We start from the raw sequence: 8,353 nt of genomic DNA, 5'->3' as shown, positions 1-8,353 counted from the left end.
AAAAAAGAAGAAAGGCAAAAATACAGGAATTAACTGTCCACTTGGAAGAACTGGAGAAAGAACAGCAAACTAACCCCAAAGCAAGCAAAAGGAAAGAAATAACAAAGATTAGAGCAGAAATAAATGAAATTGAGAACATGAAAGCAATTGAGAAAATCAATAAAACCAGAAGTTGGTTCTATGAGAAAATCAATAAGATTGATGGGCCCTTAGCAAGATTGACAAAAAGAAGGAGAAAGGATGCAAATAAATAAGATCAGAAATGGAAGAGGAGACATAACCACTGACCCCACAGAAATAAAAGAGGTAATAACAAGATACTATGAACAACTTTATGCAAATAAATACAACAATGTAGATGAAATGGACAACTTCCTAGAAAGGCATGAACAACCAACTTTGACTCGAGAAGAAATAGATGACCTCAACAAACCAATCACAAGTAAAGAAATCGAATCAGTCATTAAAAAGCTTCCCAAAAAGAAAAGTCCAGGACCACACGGCTTCACATGTGAATTCTACCAAACATTCCAGAAAGAATTAGTACCAGTCCTGCTCAAACTCTTCAAAAAAAATTCAAGTGGAGTAAAAGCTACCTAATTCATTTTATGAAGCCAACATCACCCTCATACCAAAACCAGGCAAAGATATTACAAAAAAAGAAAACTACAGACCAATCTCTCTAATGAATATAGATGCAAAAATCTTCAACAAAATTCTAGCAAATAGAATCCAGCAACACATTAAAAGAATTATACAACATGACCAAGTAGGATTCATCCCAGGTATGCAAGGATGGTTCAACATAAGAAAATCAATTAATGTAATACACCATATCAACAAATCAAAGCAGAAATCACATGATCATCTCAATTGATGCAGAGAAGGCATTTGAAAAGATTCAACATCCTTTCCTGTTGAAAATACTTCAAAGGATAGGAATACAAGGGAACTTCCTTAAAATGATAAAGGGAATATATGAAAAACCCACAGCTAATATCGTCCTCAATGGGGAAAAACAGAAAACTTTCCCCCTAAGATCAGGAACAAGACAAGGATGTCCTCTACCACCACTGTTATTCAACATTGTGTTGGAAGTTCTAGTCAGAGCAATTAGACAAGAAATAGAAATACAAGGCATCAAAATTGGAAAGGAAGAAGTAAAACTATCACTGTTTGCAGATGATATGATACTATATGTCGAAAACCCTGAAAAATCCACAGCAAAACTACTAGAGCTAATAAACGAGTACAGCAAAGTGGCAGGGTACAAGATCAACATTTAAAAATCTGTAGTGTTTCTATACACTAGTAATGAACAATCTGAGGGGGAAATCAAGAAACAAATTCCATTTACAATTGCAACTAAAAGAATAAAATACTTAGGAATGAATTTAACGAAAGAGACAAAAGACCTATACAAAGAAAACTACAAGAAACTGTTAAAAGAAATCATAGAAAACCTAAATAGATGGAAGGGCATACCGTGTTCATGGATTGGAAGACTAAATATAGTTAAGATGTCAATTCTACCTAAATTCATTTACAGATTCAACGCAATACCAATCGACATCCCAACAACTTACTTTTCAGAAATAGAAAAACCAATAAGCAAATTTTTTATTTATTAATATTTATTTTATTTTATTAATTATTTATTAATAAGGACAAGAAGGAGAAATTCGCTGTGGCTTCTGTCTCTAAGCCTAAATAATGGATCACAGACAACAGAGTAAACAAAGAGACACTTTTGTAGCGTAATGCAGCCCCAAAGTCATGTTATTACAGGTCATAAATCTTGTTTCAAGCGCAAAAATAGAGGTCAGATAGAAACTCGTCTAGTGGGAAACATTTTTGGATTTTTAAAATACCTTGGGACAGTAATTTTTTTATTAAAAATAAAAAAGCAGATAACTGACCAATGCAGAAAATGACATATGTGTTATTTTAAATACTAAATTTCATTGCTAAGGCATATAATGTAATATATAGACAGAAACAAAATTTTATTGTCCAACACATCCACAAGGATCTCTTTTTTGATTGTTGTTCAAATTGGGTAAATTCATTTGCTCTGTCCTCAAGTTCACTGATTCTCCTCTGTCACTCACTATTGAATCCATCCAGCAAATTTATTTTAATTTCTCTTATAAATTTCAGCTCTATAATTTCTATTTGGTTCTTTATTAGAATTTCAGTTTCTTCGCAGAGATTTTCTGCTTTTTTAATTGTTTCAGGAGAATTTGTAACTTGTCATTGGGTTATTTTTGCAGTAGTTACTTTAGAAATCTTTTTCTGATAATTTCAACATGTCAGTATTAATGTTACCTGACTATATTTCCACATTTAAATTGTGGTAGGATGGGTAAATTTTTATTTTTTCCTGTATATTTTGGATATTATGTTAGGAGACTCTGAGTCCTATTTACATTTTTCATTTTAGCAGGTAGTCACCCTGTTTCAAGTTTAACACACAGGTCCCAGCCTAACTTGGCTGACTATGTTTCCTTTGCCAATGTAATTTCAAAGCCTCTGTGCTATTATTTCAGTCTGGTTGGTTTATTTCATTCTTCTGGGGTGCCTACTGGTCCCTGCTAGTGCTGCCTTAAGGGCATAAAGACTTTCCCCAGGTGGGCTACCTGATGCTTCTAGGTGGAGGAAGGGAGTTTCTAGCTTGTGGGGACAAAAAATGTCACCCAGGCCAATCCCTGATGCCGTCAGCTGCCTGAGTGGAAACGGGGAACACACATCTACAGGAACCAATAGGCTTTCCAAGCTGAGCACTGTTCATCATGGCATCCCATTGCCTGTAGCCTCTGGCCAACAGATGGCCCTTGATGAGGGTGTGGGAGATGAGTATCAGGTGCAGCAGGAAAGGACAGCACTTCCAGGAAAGCTTCCTAGAAGCACTTCCTAGAAGCTTCTCATATTGTGGCAGGATCCCATTGTCAGTGCCCCTGGCTTCATGCTGTTGTGAGTGGCTAAGACAAGAGGCCTTACGTGGCTCACAGTTGAACATATTTTCCTACTGTAACTTTTCATAGATACTCTTGAAATGATGCAGCATCATATGGTTCTGAAAAATTCTCTTCACTCATGCCTTTTGGTTCTAGGCAACAGTGGCTCAGTGGCAGAGTTCTCGCTTGCCATGCTGGAGACGTGGGTTCATTTTCCAGTGCCTTCTTGGAGGAAAGGCTGCTGGTATCCAGGGTTCCTCTGTCACATGGGAAAGCACATGGCAATGTCCACTGGTTCTTCTCTCCTGGGTTGGTTGCAGTAGCGCTCTGTCTCTCTCCCCAATAAGCAAATTTATCTGGAAGGACAGGGTGCCCCAAATTGCTAAAAGTATCTTGAGGAAAAAAAACAAAGCTGGAGATCTCACGCTGCCTGACTTTAAGGCATATTATGAAGCCACAGTGGTTAAAACAGCATGGTACTGGCATAAAGATAGATATATTGACCAATGGAATCGAATATAGACCCTCTCATCTATGGACATTTGATCTTTGATAAGGCAGTCAAGCCAACTCACCTGGGACAGAAAATCTCTTCAATAAATGGTGCCTAGAGAACTGGATATCCATTTGCAAAAGAATGAATGAGGACCCGTATCTCACACCCTATACAAAAGTTAACTCAAAATGGATCAAAGATCTAAACATCAGGTCTAAGACCATAAAACAGTTAGAGGTTAATGTAGGGAAATATCTTATAAATCTTATAATTGGAGGCAGTTTTATAGACCTTACACCTAAAGCAAAAGCACTGAAGAAATAAATAAATAAATGGGAACTCCTCAAAATTAAACACTTTTGTGCATCAAAGAACTTCATCAAGAAAGTAAAAAGACAGCCTACACAATGGGAGACAATATTTGGAAACGATATATCAGATAAAGGTCTAGTATCCAGAATTTATAAAGAGATTGTTCAACTCAACAACAAAAAAGACAGCCAATCCAATTACAAAATGGGAAAAAGACTTGAACAGACACTTCTCAGAAGAGGAAATGCAAATGGCCAAAAGGCACATGAAGAGATGCTCAACGTCCCTGGCCATTAGAGAAATGCAAATCAAAACCACAATGAGATATCATCTCACACCCACCAGAATGGCCATTATCAACAAAACAGAAAATGACAAGTGCTGGAGAGGATGTGGAGAAAAAGGCACACTTATTCACTTTTGGTGGGAATGTCAAATGGTGCAACTACTGTGGAAGGCAGTTTGGCAGTTCTTCAAAAAGCTGAATATAGAATTGCCATATGACCCAGCAATACCATTGCTAGGTATCTACTCTGAGGATATAAGGGCAAAACACAAACGGACATTTGCACACCAATGTTTATAGCAGCATTATTTACAATTGCAAGGAGATGGAAACAGCCAAAATGTCCATCAACAGACAAGTGGCTAAACAAACTGTGGTATATACATACGATGGAATATTATGCAGCTTTAAGACAGAATAAACTTATGAAGTATGTAACAACATGGATGGACCTTGAGAACATTATGCTGAGTGAGACTAGCCAAAAACTAAAGGACAAATACTGTATGGTCTCACTGATGTGAACTGACATTAGTGAATAAACTTGGAATATTTTGTTCGTAACAGAGACCATCAGGAGATAGAAATAGGGTAAGATAGTGGGGTAATTGGAGCTGAAGGGATACAGACTGTGCAACAGGACTGGATACAAAAATTCAGAAATGGACAGCATAATACTACCTAACTGTAATATGATTATGTTAAAACACTGAATGAAGCTGCATGTGAGAATGATAGAAGGAGGAGGGCTGGGGACATATTGAAATCAGAAAGATAGATGTTAAAGATTGAGATGGTATAATCTAGGAATGCCTAGAGTGTATAATAATAGTGAAATGTACAAGGTACAAATTTTAAAATGTTTTTGTATGAGGAAGAACAAAGGAATGTCATTATTGCAGGGTACTGAAAATAGATGGTAATTAATATTTTAAAATGTCACCTTCTGAAAAAAAAAGTCACCTTCTGTGTGAGACTAAAGCAAAAAATGTTTGTTACAAAATTAATATTTTGACTAGTGCATTTCCTAATATAACTTATGTAGGTAGTTTGATTGAACGCCATAAGTACTTGGAATCTCAGGTAGGACATGAGATTTTGTTGGTTTGTCCAGAGTGATGCCCCGATGAATCCCAGAGTGATTCAATCAGTGAGTGGAAAAGTATCTGCAAAGCCCCCTTCGGGGAGTGGTGAAAACGGGGAGAAATTCAACTTCCCCAAGTTGAATTCTTAATATTCTCACAAATAGTGTGGACAACCAAAGCTATAGGCAGAGCTCCCAGTCTTGGGGTTTGTTCATATGAAACTTAACCCTGCAAAGGATAGGTCAAGTCTACTTGCAATTTAGGCCTAAGAGTCACCCCCAAGAGAGCCTCTTTTGTTGCTCAGATGTGGCCACTCTCTCCAGCCAACAGAATGAGCAGTCTCACCACCCTACCCCTCTCTACGTGGGACATGACTCCCAGGGGTGTGGACCTTCCTGGCAACGTGGGACAGAGATCTTGGAATGAGTGGAGTCTCAGCATAAAGGGATTGAGAAAAACCCTAGAATGAGCTGAGGCTTAGCATCAAGGGATTGAGAAAATTTTCTCAACCAAAAGGGGGAAGAGGGAAATGAGACAAAGTATCAATGGCTGAGAGATTCCAAACTAAGTCGAGAGGTTATCCTGGAGGTTATTCTTATGCATCAAGTAGATATCATTTTGTTATTCAAGATGTAATGGAGAGGCTGGAGGAAACTGCCTGAAAATGTAGAGTGTGTTCCAGTAGCCATGTTTCTTGATGATGATTATATAATGATATAGCTTCCACGATGTGACTGTGTGATTGTAAAAACCTTGTGTCTGATGTTCCTTTTATCTACCCTGTCAACAGATGAGTAGAATATATGGAATAAAAATAAATAATAGGGGGAACAAATGTTAAAATAAATTTAGTAGGTTGAAATGCTAGTGACCAATGAAAGGGAGTGATATGGGGTATAGAAAAAAAAATAGGGGAACAAAGGCTAAAATTTATTGAGTAGATGGAAATACTAGCAATCAATTAGAGGGAGGAATAAGGGGTATGGTATGTATGAGTTTTTTTTCTTTATTCTTTTTATTTCTTTTTCTGGACTGATGCAACTGTTCTAAGAAGTTATCATGGTGATGAATATACAACTATGTGATCATATTGTGAGTTACTGATTATATACCAAGAATGGAATGATCATATGATAAGAATATTCATGTTTGTATGTTGTTATGTTAAAAAAAATTAAAAACAAAATGGGCAAAAGACCTTAATAGTCAAAAGTGTCTTGATAGACACTTTTCCAAAGAGGAAATACAAATGCCTAAAAGCACATGAAAAGATGCTCAACATCCCTAGCTGTTAGGGAAATGCGAATTAAAAACCACAATAAGATACCATTTTACACCTACCAGAATGGCCATTATCAAAAAAAAAAACAAAACTACAAGTGCGGAGAGAATGTGGAGAAATAGGAACACTTATTTACTGTTGGTGGAAATGTAGAATGGTACAGCTGCTCTGGAAGTCAGTTTGGTGGTGCCACAGGAAGCTAAATATAGAATTGCCATATGATCTGGCAATCCCATTACTAAGTATATACTTGGAAAAACTGAGCGAAGGGATATGAACAGACACTTGCAGCATATCGATGTTTATAGCAGCATTATTCATGATTGCCAGTAGATGGAAACAACTCAAGTATCCATCAGCTGATGAGTGGATAACTGTGGTATTTACATAGAGTGGAATATTATGCAGCTGTCGGAAGAAATGAAGTCCTGATGCATACAGTAATGTGGATGAACCTTGAGGACATTATGTTGAACAAAATAAGCTAGGAACAAAAGGACAAATAACGTATGGTCTCGCTAATATGAATAATCATAATGAGCAAACTCTAGGAGTTAAGTTCAAGAGTATAGGTTAACAGGAGATAAAGGAGGGTAGAGAATGGGCAGATGATGCTTAACGTGTTCAGAATGTTTAGTTAGGTTGATTGTAAATGTTCAGAAATGGATAGCACAATACTATGTGATGGCAGCACAATACTGAAAGTGTAACAATGCTGAGTGTGAGGATAGTTAAAAGGGGAAGGCCAGGGTCATACATGTCACTAGAAGGAAAGCTAGAGGATAAAGCATGGGACTACATAATAAAGTGAAACCTGTAATAGACAATGACTGTGGTTAACGGTACAAATATAAGAATGTTTTTACATGAACTATAACAAACGTTAGTATTACAAGGTGTTAATAACAGGGTGGCATATGGTAAAAATTACAATTAATATGATCTATGGACTATAGTTGATAGTAATATGGTAATCTTCTTTCATTAATTGGTAACAAAGACACTAATACCAAAGCTAAGCATCAATAATGGGAGGGCTTAAGCGATATGGGATTTTTTTTTTTTAATAAATGAGAATGTTCTCATATTAATTGTGGTGGTGAATGCTGTTCTAGTTTGCTAGCTGCTGGAATGCAATGTACCAGAAACAGAATGGCTTAGTGGAATTTAATAAGTTGCTAGTTTACAGTTCTAAGGCCAAGAAACTGTTCCAATTAAAACAAGTCTATAGAAATGTCCAATCAAAGGCATCCAGGGAAAGATACCTTGGTTCAAGAAGGCCAATGAAGTTCAGGGTTTCTTTCTCAAGTGAGAAGGCACATGGTGAACACAGTCACGGTTTTTTGGCTGGGAGGGCACAAGGTGAGCATGGTGTCATCTGCTAGCTCCTCTCCTGGCTTCCTATTTCATAAAGCTCCCCGGGAGGCGTTTTTCTTCTTCATCTCCAAAGCACTGGCTGGTGGACTCTCTGCTTCGTGGTGCTGCAGAATTCTCTGCTCTCTCCGAATCTCCAGCTTTCTCCAAAATGTTTCCTTTTTTATAAGATTCCCATAAACTAATCAAGACCCCCCAAATGGGTGGAGACACGTTTCCACGTAATCCACTCCTGATTGAGTCATATCTCTAGGGAGATGATCTAATTACAGTTTCAAACATACAGTACTGAATAGGGATTAGAAGAAATGGCTACCTTTACAAAAGGGGATTACGATTAAAACATGGCTTTTCTAGGGTACATACATCTTTTCAAACAAGCACAGCAAGTAAGGTTATCCTTTGGGGCAGGCTGGCCTGAAAAAGAAGTGAGGGAGTCAGGGCTGTTGAGGCACACTGGTCTGCTTTTCCTGATGGGGGGGAGAGAGAATTCCCATGGAATCTGAGCAACTGACAGGGAGCCTCAACCATCTAGCAGATGGACAGCATCAAAGGGGATTG

Source organism: Tamandua tetradactyla, chromosome 9, assembly GCF_023851605.1.
Source record: "Tamandua tetradactyla isolate mTamTet1 chromosome 9, mTamTet1.pri, whole genome shotgun sequence".
Taxonomy (NCBI): domain Eukaryota; kingdom Metazoa; phylum Chordata; class Mammalia; order Pilosa; family Myrmecophagidae; genus Tamandua; species Tamandua tetradactyla.
The sequence above is the reverse complement of the archived record's forward strand: the minus strand, read 5'-3'. Positions refer to the sequence as shown.